Source organism: Toxorhynchites rutilus, chromosome 2, assembly GCF_029784135.1.
Source record: "Toxorhynchites rutilus septentrionalis strain SRP chromosome 2, ASM2978413v1, whole genome shotgun sequence".
In the NCBI taxonomy this organism is placed as follows: Eukaryota; Metazoa; Arthropoda; class Insecta; order Diptera; family Culicidae; genus Toxorhynchites; species Toxorhynchites rutilus.
In genome coordinates, this window is record NC_073745.1 from 42,625,340 (window position 1) to 42,639,538 (window position 14,199).

At 38.0% G+C, this 14,199-nt stretch overlaps 1 protein-coding gene across 3 annotated transcripts in view; it reads left to right on the forward strand.

Annotated features, from left to right (window-relative positions):
• Positions 1-3,248: 3,248 nt before the first annotated feature.
• LOC129768046 (uncharacterized protein K02A2.6-like) overlaps positions 3,249-14,199 on the forward strand; it is a 100,714-nt gene continuing 89,763 nt past the window's right edge. For all 3 annotated transcript variants that reach the window (XM_055769420.1, XM_055769419.1, XM_055769421.1), the window contains exon 1: positions 3,249-3,737. The gene's annotated coding sequence lies outside the window, so the exon portion shown is untranslated. The remainder of the gene's footprint in view (positions 3,738-14,199) is intronic.

Here is a 14,199-nt window from a genome sequence, read left to right on the forward strand (position 1 = left end):
GCTTATTTGCATGGAAAGTTGAGAGAATAGTCACGATACATCTTATTATTATTAACAAGCTGTACCCTGCCACGCTTTGCTGTGGCACATTGTGGTTGCATGGTTGAGTTGAATTTTTCAATCTTTCATGTTGTGACAACAATCCCAGATGTGTTTCGTTGTTTTGTATGTTGTATAATAGTTTGAGCTCAATCGGTTTCGTACTTTTCGAGTTTTCGACGCGTACACAAACGAACAGAAGATGAGGGAAATCGATAAATTTTAAATCATTTTGAAACACAATTTCAGTTCACGATTCGTCATACTCTTGGGAAAAGATGTTTCCATTACATATAACACTTATTTAATAAGGAACAGTCATTTTTCATTAGAAGCCCAATTTCAGAAATGCGCTATTACCATATAAAAATCATTTTTCTTCAAATTTTCGATTTTTATGTCGTAACAACACTCCTTGAAATGAATTGCATATTGTGTCCAACTTTGAGCTCAATCGGTTCCGTACTTTTCGAGTTTTTGAACCAGACACAAACGAACAGAACATTTGTATCAGTGCCACAAATTATCAAAATCTGTTCACGAATGAAGACATTAGCTTTTTCCAGTGTCGGATGAATTCTCTTCTGTTGAAACTCAACACCATAACTGTCATAATGAGTATAACACAAGAGTCGAGACGCGTGAGCTTTGTCTAGTATATTCATCGAATAGAGCATGAACGAATTTCGGAAAGCCTGCATTCAGACACTTCCATTACTGTCAATAATTTCAGATGATTATCACGAACGTTGTTGATCTTCATTACTTGCAGTGAATTTCTATTGAAAACGTGTTTGATTTCCATATTTAGAAACAAAGGAATCCGGAGAAGGCAACATTAGCTTTCGTTGAGAATTGAACTCGCGATCTTTAACGTGAAGGGTACGGTCCATTCCCGTTTCCGTTTTCGCTTTATATGATCTATTACTATCGCCATTTCGCTCTGACACGATCTTAGTTTCTAACACTTTCTTCATCTAACTCCACTTCACTAACTCCATTTTCGGTCTCTTAGGGCGGCTTTCAATAAACCGGAAGCCACTATCTCTTTTTCCAAAATGGCATCGGAATACGACACTCGACTTCCGCTGTTTAAGCCCTTCCATCCATTACCCATATCGTAGGGGTTTTAAATGATTGCTAGTCATTCATAGCCAGTATCATTAAACCGGAAATCAAAACAAGATTATGTTCGTTTTTCGCTCGTCTGTTATTGTCACCCATTGCCCATATAATTGGGGTGTATGCCATTTCTGACCAATCGGGAGTAGATTCATAAAATATAGCTAGAGTTATACCATTCATTCCATTGCCGAAGTCGCCCAAAACAAGAATTTTTTATAATAAATGGCTATCCTTTACCATTAATCGATTTCACTCTCAATTAATTGATGCTGAATTTTACGCTTTGATTTTCACTAACGCGCAATGATATTCAATTTCGACGTTACGAATATCATGGCGAAAATAAATATGCAAATGAAAAATGAACTTTATGGCAAGCTGATGTTGATGTTCATTGCACTGGTGTTCATTGATGTTCCACATTTATCGACTCTCGCTTGAGCAGTAGGTTGTCAATACAAGGCAGGCTGAAATTCGCCGCAATTGAATGCCGTGAACGTGAATATTTTCGGCACTGATTTGTATATATAAACAGTAGGGTGCCAAAGAATATATGGGAAAAAATCGACCCTAAAATTTCAAAAAGTTACCCTATACAAAATGTTTACCAACTCAAAAAAAACACTCTATGCCAAATATTAGCTAAATTGGACTTAAGGGAGAGTGGCGCAAAGCGGTCAAAGTTTGAGTTTTCTGAAAATCGAAAAATCACACAAGGGGGAGTAAAGGAAATCGGGGTTTTCGATTTTTTTTGACGTAGGATTACGTGTTTCGGGAACATATTGGGGTACAAATTGAAAATCGAGAATCGAGCACATCGCGAAAATTGTCCAATTTCATATGCTTATTGCTCAGTCATTTCATAATGGATTGATGAAATTTTTGCGTCAATCGATTTCGGCACTCCATAACAATTTTTTATATCGAATAAAATAATATATATCATTAAACTAACTATCAAACAATTGAAAAATCTCAACCCCTATCCTAACGGAAATCCCCACTTCAGATTGGTCGAAATTGACGACACATGCGGCGATTCCCTAACAGAGACATCAAAACCAAGCTGCCTAGGGGAAATCGGCATTGCAAATACATGAAAGTAGGGGGAGCTTTTGCTCCCGCCGAGATGTGTTCCCAAACAGAGACATCAAAACCAAGCTGCCTGATGGATATCGGCATTGCAAATACATGAAAGTCAGGGGCATTTTTATATTGCAAGTAAGAAGAGTGATACGAATAATTCTAGCAAATAAAATTTAAATTTGGAACTTTAATGTTGGTTGCTTCGTGAAACTCCATATCAATGTCCGATCGTGTTGTTACGGACCCGCTTAGAAGGTAGAATTAGAAGCACTTTCAGGCGCAATGTATGATTAGAGAATTAAAAGCGCAAAAGGCGCATTTCAATTAATTCAAATGAAATAAAAATCAGTCAGCAAAATACATGTTTCTCCCTTCGCCGAGATTAGCTCGCTAGGCAAAAGAAAAACAAACAAGAACCGAATGAGGATTGGGCAACTAAATAGGACGCTGAACGCATGTGTTCAAGCGATAAGAGCGCGCATGATTCATGGCGCTAGAAACATGTAGAAACAGAATGCTATGCGAAGAGAAGCATAGCAACTATCAATAAACAAACCCAAGCGGGCTGTGTTTGAGTTAGCTTGGGCGAACGGTAATACGTTCGATTGGTCTAGGTCCTCTTTCTACGGTAAACACAGATACCGGTAAGAAAGATGGAAACAAAATGTTTATTTTCAGAATTTAGGCGATTAGACGTTTCCCACTTGAACCTTTTTTCGTGGGAAGCATGTTTTGATAAGATCCATGGCGAGAGCGCCGTATGGGCCACACAAGAGGTGATAAAAATGTATGTTTAGGTCTCGTCTTCTTATGACGCATGAGTAGGCATGGAAACAACTGGGAAAAATCCTACGCTGAGAACAGGGAGCAGATAACCACGTGGTTGGTTATCTGAATGAGTAGGAAAGGGAGATTGATTCTCTCTTTTTAGCTAGGCTTAGAAATGTATTATAAGCTCTAAGTTTTGTAGAATTAAGTTAGTTCAAGTGTGTAATCGAAGAAATAAAGTTCAATTTTGAAGTTCAATGTAAAAGGTTTCGGTGTCGGTTGTTTTCTAGAAACGTGCTAAGTTGAGGTGTTGCGGAGCTGGTTTACATTTTTCTCCAAGAGCTGCTGCTGCTGTGTATTTTCGTGTTTTACCGCTGCCAGGAGGGACGGTATTTTGCACTGCATTGTGTTTTGGTACATATCAATAGTACCTCTTAGTGGCCCAAGTAGGCACAAGGTGGAAAATCCAAAGGTGGAAAATTCAGTATGCGAATGTGAAACCGCGATAACTTCACCCAACTGTGATTTGCGTTTAAATTAAGCATCATCGTATCGCATCTAGTGAGTGCACAGTGTGCGGAATACAGCGTCGATACGTATAGTTAATTGACGGTGGATGGTGTGCTTTCGAGTGCTTTCGCCCGGTGAAGGACAGCGCTAACGGCATCATTTCGCCGAGAGCATCGAATCGTTGGCAGGCGTCTCACAATCGTATATTGGTAAGAGAAACTCCTTCTTTTCTTTCCTCTTTTTTACATCAAACAGGTGCGTGAAGAATGTCTTGCTTGAAGCAAGCATCTAGGGAATTTCACATTCCCTAGATTTAACAGTGTATTGTGAAAAATTTAGCAAAAGGGTAGGTGTAAAATTGTATACGATAGCCGTTGTGTTAACCCTTTCCCGTACAACATAGAGTCTCACTACATATAGTACATATAGTATTAGGTATTTGGTATAATAATTATCTTATATTACATTGGTGATTTTTTTTTCTTTATTTCATCAATACATATTGCATTGCTGATTAATGGTCAGCTGCATCCCAATAGGAAGTATCCCGTGTCGGGCACACGTACAGAGCATCGAAGACTGCAACATACCAATTATGAGAACACTTGTAATACTAACCTCGAGCCAACCGCGAGTAATCGGTTACATATTACTAACATAGTTGTAAGACAAAAATTGTCAAAATATTGGACTCCCGGCCCCGTCAGGCTAACGCCACATGTGCCTTAATAAAATATGTATTTTGGAAAAAAAAAATCAATACATATCACAAGAGGCATCTCGTCTAGGATTATAGAGGCCGGTTCTCATCATATCTCGTTCCACTTCGGTATCCTTTACCTGATACGCACCATCCAACGGCTGTTTATCATCCTTCTGTCATCATCACCCGTTAAACACTGGTGGAATGAACAAATACCCAACAACCAAACAAAACGGCCCTTTTCAGGTCCACCTAATCATTATCAAAGAGTTTAACGATGTAATTATCCAAAATCAACAGATAACCTAACGGAATCCTACGTCAATTATGCGGTCGTGTCTCGGACACAACCCTCCTGTGACTTTTTTAATGCTAAATGTCTCAAAATTGCATGAAACGTCGAAATCTAGTGTCATCTCGACATTTTTTTTGGTCAAAAATCGACACTTTCGGACTTAGTTTTTTTCGGAGTACGAGATGAAACATTAAGTGCCAATAAAAATAATTATCTCGATTTTTCGTTCGGAATTTGTTGTGAAATGTTGATTTGCACGATAATATATCCTATGCAAAATATTAGCTCATTCGAATTTCATTTATTAGTGTTGCAGAATTTGAGTTTTTTGAAAACCGCAAAATCACCAGAAATCGGGGTTTTTAAAAAAAAATTGATGGCAAATGTCTTAAAATTGCATGACACATCGAGATTTACAATTATCTCAAAAAAGTTTTTTTGTTAAAAATCAACTTTTCAGGCTAAAAACCAACAAGTTTTTTTTTGAAAACCCCGGATTTCGGTGTTTTTTTCGTTTTTCAAAAAAAAAAATCAAATTTTTACGTCTGTGACACTAATAAATGAAGTTCGAATGAGTTGATATTTTGAAAAGGGTATACTATCGTGCAAATCAACATTTCGCTGCAAGTTCTGAATGAAAAATCGAGATAACTAATTTTATTGGTGCCCAAAACCATACGTTTCGTATTCCGAAAAAAACCCAGAGCCCCAGTCCCAGAGTGTCGATTTTTTACAAAAAAAAATTTCGAGATGACACTAGTTCTCGACATTTCATGCAATTTTTAAACATTTGGCATCAAATGCTTGGGTGATTTTTCGATTTTCAAAAAACTCGAAATTCGATCGCTTTGCGCCACTCTTCCTTTAGTCCGATTGAGCTAATATTTCGCATATGGTGTTTTTTTCGAGTTGGTGAACATTTTATTTTAACATTAACTTTTTGGAAATAGAGATGACCATTTTCATTGGCATCCTAATATACAGCCATTCCATGCCAAACCGATATAGTGGTTCTCAGATTTTCGTGAAAAGTGGTAGTTTTGTTCTTTATCGCAATACATTAGACCCGTATTTTTTTATTTTTTCAGTAGGGTGACCATTTCCACTTTAGGGTTGCCCGAAAAATCAACCTTTTCCTTTTTTTTTTTTTTCCAAAAATGCCTTCATTCAAAAATTGATAACTTTTGAACTACTAAACCAATTCAGTTGATCGACATATCAAATTAAAGCCAACCACCTGGTCTTTTTTGACCTGCAGAAAATTGAAATTTTGTTCTCGTTATTATTGATTGTATTCGTTTTTTATTATTTTCATAGTCTCGGGACGCTATATTTTTTTAAATATTTTTTCTAAAAAGCTGAGGATTTTTCGCATAACATATGTCGACACAAGAGAGGTGTTTGTTACGATTTTTCAAAGTTAACCGATGGTCTAATAAATAATTTTTTTGAACTACTACTGAACCGATTCAGATGATAGATATATAATGTTAAAGCCAATTAGTCAGTTAGCTGGTTAAAAATAGTTATTAACGTTGAAACTATTTCACTACTATATTTTGACATGTTTTTTTGATCTCGTGCCCTTTCTGAGAGTCGTAATATTGACGTAGGACTAGTTGATTCAGATAAAATACTAGAGGCTAAATTTCTTAAAACTGTGCAGATTTTTTACGATATTTCGTTGGAGTATCATTGCAAAACGAAAAGCTTATCTGGGAAAAACATAGCAATCTTCTATGAAAGTCAATTTCGGAGATTCAAAGTGGCATTACAGGAATTATAGTTAGTGAGATAAAATGGTGGAGCAAAAAATCCGTACCAGTTGCAAATCGTTGTGGACAAATATGTTCAGAGAAGAAAAACAAATTTCTAGACTGTGAGGAATTCGTGAAGCCTACTGATTATATTTTGTGTTTGCTAGGAAGTAATAGCATCAGTCGGAAGGATTTTTCTACGATGATCATTATTTGGACATCAGAAAAGACATGGTACAGATGATATGATAATTGTCAATCAGATTTTTGATATGAAATTTGACAAATTTTATGATAAAACTTGCAAAACCAATAATCTTCGCAAACTCCCGTCAGCATCTGAACATCGTTCTAGGGAGCTAAGCGGGTACATCTAAGAATGTCTTTTTTTTATCTGTATTATAGTGACATTCAACTCATTTGGCTGGTTCATCACTTTTACTTCCATTTTTGGAAGAATGTCGGGAGTGAGAATTGAACTCCTGACCTTTAGGGTGAGAGGCATGGATGTTACCACTACGCCAGATCGCCTCCACACATCTAAGAATGTCTGATTGAATGGAATTATTCTCGGTAATAAAGGGTGTGTCACATCAAATTGCATCACGGAAAAAACGCTGTAGAAATTCGCCCAGTAGACCGATCCTTTTGAAAATTTTAGACAGTAAAATAAAAACTATTAAACAATTTTTGGCATTTTCTTTTTATTCATACTTCGAGCCCAAGCCCGTATGCTCGCACCTTCCTCTTTACCCCGTCCATAAGGTTCTGTACAACGTCAGGTTGTAGTTTTTTTTTGAACAGAAATCCATTTTCTCTTGAAGTCCGCCTCCGATTTGACAACTTTTGGGTTCTTCCGGAGGGCCTGCTTCATAATCGCCCAATATTTCTCTATTGGGCGAAGCTCCGGCGCGTTGGGCGGGTTCATTTCCTTTGGCACGAAGGTGACCCCGTTGGCTTCGTACCATTCCAACACGTCCTTTGAATAGTGGCACGAAGCGAGATCCGGCCAGAAGATGGTCGGGCCCTCGTGCTGCTTCAATAGTGGTAGTAAGCGCTTCTGTAGGCACTCCTTAAGGTAAACCTACCCGTTTACCGTGCCGGTCATCACGAAGGGGGCGCTCCGCTTTCCGCAAGAGCAGATCGCTTGCCGCACCATGTACTTTTTGGCAAACTTGGATAGTTTCTGCTTGCGAATCTCCTCCGGAATGCTGAATTTGTCCTCTGCGGAGAAGAACAACAGGTCCGGCAGCTGACGAAAGTTCGCTTTGACATAGGTTTCGTCGTCCATTACCAGGCAATGCGGCTTCGTCAGCATTTCGGTGTACAGCTTCCGGGCTCGCGTCTTCTTCATCATGTTTTGCCTTTCGTCGCGGTTAGGAGCCTTCTGAACCTTGTATGTACGCAGGCCCTCCCGCTGCTTGGTCCGCTGGACGAATGAACTTGACAAATTCAGCTTATTGGCGACATCCCGGACCGAACTTCTCGGATCACGTCTAAACTGCTTAACTACGCACTTGTGATCTTTTTCACTTCCGGTCGATGGTTAGGTTCTCGAAGTATCGTTTTAGTACCCTGCTGACCGTGGATTGGACGATTCCCAGCATCTTACCGATGTGCCGATGTGACAACTCTGGATTCTCGAAATGAGTGCGCAGGATTATATCACGACGCTCTTTTTCGTTCGACGACATTTTTCCAAATTTACGAAAAATTGACAGTGAAGCATGGCCAACGTGATCTATACACTCTTATCTGATTATAAGCGAAAGCTGAAGATATAATTCCTAAAAAGTAAATTTCTACAGCGTTTTTTCCGTGATGCAATTTGATGTGACACACCCTTTATTCAGTTAATCAAATTCTTAAAAAAATTTGAAATAATAAATATAACTTTTTTTTTGGGTTTACGTGTCCCGTTTTTATTCTTAAACTATTTGGTCAGCCTAACAAAGGAACAAAATTACCAATTTTAACGAAAATCTGAGAACCACTATAAAGGTTTGTCATGGAATGGCTGTACAGGTCCGCTCCATTATCCGGAGTATTATTCACTCCGGATAATCGAATCCTCCGAATAATCGAGTCAAAACATTTTTTTTTCTTTATTTGTTTTTTTTCGCATGTATTTTTGGTTTTTTGAAAATAAAAGAGGAATTTGATTTTTGATTCATCCCCTTAAAGTCAAAAACACCTTTCTCACATGAAAAAAAAATTATTTATCCAGATTCTCTCAGGAGGTGATAGACGATAATATTTGATGAAAAAAATCCTCCTACACATATGTTCGAATTTCAACAATGACAGAGTTACAGAACTTTTTATTATTATTATTAATTTTATCCTAAAAATTTATATTGAACTAGATTGTTTCTATCAATTAAAATGAAGTTCTTTAACCGCTCCACAATTTGTTCTTTGATGCACAACTTCTATCTTTCTTTATTTGGCTGCAATATCGATATAAACAATTCCTGGTGAAAATTCAAACAAAATCTTCAAATATCACGATTTTTACCCCACTGTACATGTAATAGCCACATAAACTTCACCTTAACGTTGAAAGGTTACATTTCTTCATGAAATAAGCCATATTTGAAATATAAAAAAAAAAAATTTTCCAAACTGAATATAATTGAGTCCAAAATTGTATATGATCAAATCACACATAATCGAATCTGTATATAATCGAGTGCGACCTGTACTGTATTCTATTAGTCAAATCATTTCATTTGATACCAATATTGAGGGGATTGCAAAAAATACATTGTCGACCATTTTGTGGCGGCGACCTTTTCGAATTTATGTTGTTCATAGTGTAAAGTGACCAGATGGTCAGAGGTCTAACGCGGGACACAAAAAACAAAACGTCTGTATTTACGTTATGTGAACATAAACCATAGTTTAGCGAGTCTAAACTGATCAGTATTATTTCTTTCTGAGTATCGGCACTTAGTTGTGATTTTTCGGTGGTTTAGATTTTGTTTACGCCTGAAAATCACTCGCTCAATCAGAGTATTCACGCCTGGCAAGCACGATTCAAATTCTACAAAATTCCTATTTTTTTTCATCGATTTTAGTGTTAACGTATGCATTCAAAAACAAAAGGACTAATTTCGGATGGCGATGAAAGATAATTTATAGGAACAAATTTTCTTTAAATCTTACGATTATTAAGTCTACAACAAAAATGATTCAAGGATGTTGATTCGCAGCAGCAGCACTGTCAAGTAACTTGATGATTTTTCCATACAGCAAGCTCCACCCCACAGCGAAGGAGTTGGACATCCTGAGGCACTTTGTGTCCGCCAGATATAGCCGATCTGGTATTTATAATATCATCTATTTGCCGCTCCTTAAGCCGGGAGATAGAAGCAACCGGCTAAACGGTGGAGAAGAATCTGGCCAAAATGGACATGCGGAAGCATAAAAATGTCCATTTTGAATGGACTAGAATTCAACGAATGGCAGGGACTGGGTACTTTACGTTCCCCAGGTAAGCGATGACGTCGAATATATCATTCACATCAAGTTCTCAAAAAAGGTCCTTCTCTGACAGACGTGAAGGGAATGTCCAAGCCGCTCTTCTTTCGAGTCATATGGTGAACGGGGAGATATATAGTACAAGGTGCTTGCTGGAGTTGGGAAGGTGATGTGGTCTTTATGCCGAACCTGGGATCAGCCCATTATGCCAAAAGATCACTGGAGGATTGATTGGCTGGAGATTAACATTGTCGCGAAGACCACCAACCTTTCCAACATTCTCCAGCTGCACCCGATAGAAAACTTTTGGGCGAATGGCCAAAATAGAGAGACAGACGACCTCCAAAGCCACGAAAAGGTAAAAAAAAGGTAATATACATCTCTTCATCGGCCATGGTTCAGGTTCCGGCCAACTTCCGTAAGACCGCCCAACGCTTCATTTACGATACTTCATCAAACAACTCTGCCTCTTCGTGTCGAGTACACAATAGTTCTTCCGGCTTATTTCAAACGTTAAGCCCTGACCGAGCTAGGGGACCAAAGATGAACTTTTCGTCTGACTCACGTTGGTCCCTGCGGATCAATATAAAAATCATTTTCCAATTTTGTTGCTGTCGCTTCACTCTTCACTTCACTTTTAGTTGACACTCCCAAAACGAAAAGCCCAATGTCGGTGCGTTGAAACCAGCTCAACGTATTAATCTTTGGATGCATTAGAAGTGCTCTTGAACAGTCTGCCAAATAAAAGTTTTTTTTGAGGTTCATCCATTTAAGAAAATCAACATGATCAAATTGTGATATTGAAATATATTGATATCGCGGGAAGTTTTCGTTTCTTTTGCCAAATGCGGGACGCTTCACGGGACGGAATCTTACGCGGGACATTTTGTTGAAATGCGGGACTGTCCCGCGTAACGCGGGACGTCAGGTCAGTTTATCATAGTTTAGTGTATTCTCCAAATCAAGCCATTCAGTCATTTTTTTTGCGGCGGCCAAATTGAATTTTTCAAGATCATGGAATATGCAGTTTTATAATGTCTGTAGAATTAAATATATGTTCCAAATTTCAGATCAATCATTTAACAGGAACGGGGTCAATTTTCTATTAATGTGGGACAACCCAACAAACATTCAAGCATACATAGAAACAGGTCAAGCTGAATGAAACCATTCAAAAAGTAATTAGTTGTTCGGGGAATGCGGCCATCTTGAAATTGGATTTTTCATTATCTGCTGTGTTCTACTAGTCGAGAACTTTCTTTTGATACATTTTTGTGCATTTTTCATAAATAATTGTGTTCTAATAGTCAAGCCTTTTCATTTGATACCCATATTGATGGGGTTCTGAGAAAATAGGTAATCCGCCATTTTGTTGTGACCACCATCTTAGATTTGCATTTTTCATAAATAACTGTATTCTTCTAGTCAAGCGCTTTCATTTGATATCCAAATTGATGGGGTTGTGAAAAATATATATGTGGCGCCATCTTGCGGTGGCGGCCATTTTGGGTTTGCATTTTTCATAAATAACTGTGTTCTACTAGTCAAGCCCTTTCATTTGATACCCATACTGATGGAGTTCTGAGAAAATATGCAATGCACCATTTTGTAGTGGCCGCCATCTTGGATTTGCGTTTTTCATAAATAACTGTGTTCTACTAGTCGAGCCCTTTCATTTGATATTCATATTGATGGGGTTCTGAGAAAACATGAAATCCGCCATTTTGTAGTGGGTGCCATCTTTGATTTGCATTTTTCATAAATAACTGGCCGCCATCTTAGATTTGCATTTTTCATAAATAACTGTATTCTACTAGTCAAGCCCTTTCATTTGATACCCATATTGATGGGGTTGCGAAAAAAAAAATGAGTGGGTTATATCTATGATATAACCGCAAGGTTGACGTGGAACTACCTTAGCTTAGCAATCATTTGTTTGTATTGATTAAATTCTTGATTGAATGAAACAGTTTCCAAATTCAATTGAGTTCAATATATTTGCTCTGTAAGTGAAAAAAATGAACAAATGCCGTGTAAAGTCAATTCATTTATTGTGAATGATTGTCCTTCGTTACAAGTAAATTTAATGACGGACCTTTTACGTTTGGTATGATGACTAGAACAAAATATACGGAAGAATTATCAAACGTTTGATGAACCAGCCTAAGGCTGAAAATCTTTCCAATAAAGACAAAAAAAAATTATCAAACGATTATTTCATTTTACATTTCCCTCTGAAGTTTACATCCCAAAAGTGTACACACTTCTCGAATCTCGAATTTGCTTGAAACTGGGAAGTTCATTCGCTTCTAGTGTCTGCACGATTTTCCCAAGTTCCTAAGTTTAGAAGATCATGTTAGGACAGACATATTCCACTCTGCACAAAGGCAAACGAGGACAAAAGTACTCGCAGTTTGCATTTATTTGCAGAGCCGATTTCCCCAGAAACCTCGGTTTTGAAGTCTGTGTTAGGGAAACACATTTCAATCGGAAGAAAAATACCCCCGATTTGTATGAACTCGCAATGCCGATTTCCCCACGCTCCACGGATTTGAAGTCTGTGTTAGGGAAACACATTCCAGTCGGAACAAAAATACCCCCGACTTGCATGAATTTGAAATACCGATTTCTCCAGGCACCTTGGTTTAGAAATCTCTATTAGGGAACACATTTAGGTGGGAACAAAAGCTCCCCCTACTTTCGTGTGTTCTTCTTCTTCTTTTTGGCTTTAAGAGGGTTTAAACTTTTCAGTTCACTCGCCTCTAGGCTCTTTCGTGTGTTTGCAATGCCGATTTCGCTGCTTGGTTTTAAAGTCTGTGTTAGGGAACATTTTTCGATGAGAACAAAAGTCCCCCTACTTTCATGTATTTGCAATGCCGATTTCCCCAAGGCTGCTTGGTTTTGATGGCTGTGTTAGGGAAACCGTAAATCGGGCCAATCAAAACGATGCAGTTAGGGCGTTTAGATAACGCCTAATATTTTACAGTTATTCAATTGTTTATCTAATGAAAAACAACATTTTGTTAGTTGCGATAGATGCGTAGAAATATTCCCTATCAAGTGATGCAAACATCTCTCCTATCCAGTACGAAATGTTCGAGCTATAAGCATTCGAAATCTTTCATTTTTTCCTGCATGTTCTGTGTTTAGGTTTTCATTTTACCCTCCATATATTCCGGTTAGACGTAGTCCCACGTCAAAATATATATGGCGCCATCTTGCGGTGGCGGCCATCTTGGATTTGAATTTTTCATAAATAACTGTGTTCTACTAGTCAAGCTCTTTCATTTGATACCTATATTGATGGGCTTCTGAGAAAATATGAAATCCGCCATTTTGTAGTGGCCGCCATCTTGGATTTGCATTTTTCATAAATAACTGCATTCTACTAGTCAAGCCCTTTCTTTTGAAACCCATATTAGCTATTCAATATAGAATTATTATACAAATTATTCGAAATATCCGAAAATCATAAATAAAATACTCCGTATAATCGAGTCCAAAATTCCGGATGATCGAATCCCGGATAATCGAGTCTCCGGATAATCGAGTCCGACCTGTATAGCAATACTAGGTATCTATACTCTCACTGATTTTCAATGCTGAAATTTAACCCACTAATTTTATCATCTTCGTGTATATTGTCAAACTATCTCACCGTCGATTCCAGAATTCACGTCGTCAATTCCGTGATGACATATTTTTTACATACATTAAACCATATTCCTAAAATGCCAATGTTCAACAGACTCAACTATAACGATAGTTTCCCTCTAAGTGACACTCAATACACAGTTCATTGTGTATTTTTACGAATGTTTTCTCTCACAATTGAGTACCATTAATACATCATATTTATACCACCATAACTCATTCTGATACTGCTACCAGCGACAGTTTTTGTCATTTCCAACCATTCATATTGAGCTTACAGTTTCCAAAGATATATACTATTACAAAACACAACAGCTGATCAGTATATTTACTCTGTGCGTCGAACCTTTCAACACTGTTTCCCAACTCCGCACTCTCTGCAAAAGCCGGGAAATTATGATTAATAGGTGTACCTTATGATATTTAAAAAGTCATCAATTTATTGCCAACCGGGTGACCGTATTCGGTCCGAGGCGAAGGACTTCCACCGTTGCTCCTGCCCTGTGAAACTAAAAGTGGCGCATAGAAAGGGAGAGAAAAAAAACTTTTGCGTAACCCAAAACCATAAATTACACCTGAGTGCAAACTAGAGAAACTCTCCCGTAGACCATTAACAGCACAACAAATGAGAATCGCACGCTTACACCACCAACGACAGCGCCGTCAGATCGTTGGAACACACAGAGCGAGGGAAAGTTTCCTTTGCCACCCCTCGTTTCGAGAGGAGAAAAGAAACGTCGGCTGAAAAATAAACCTCTTGTTGTCACCATTAAAATAAT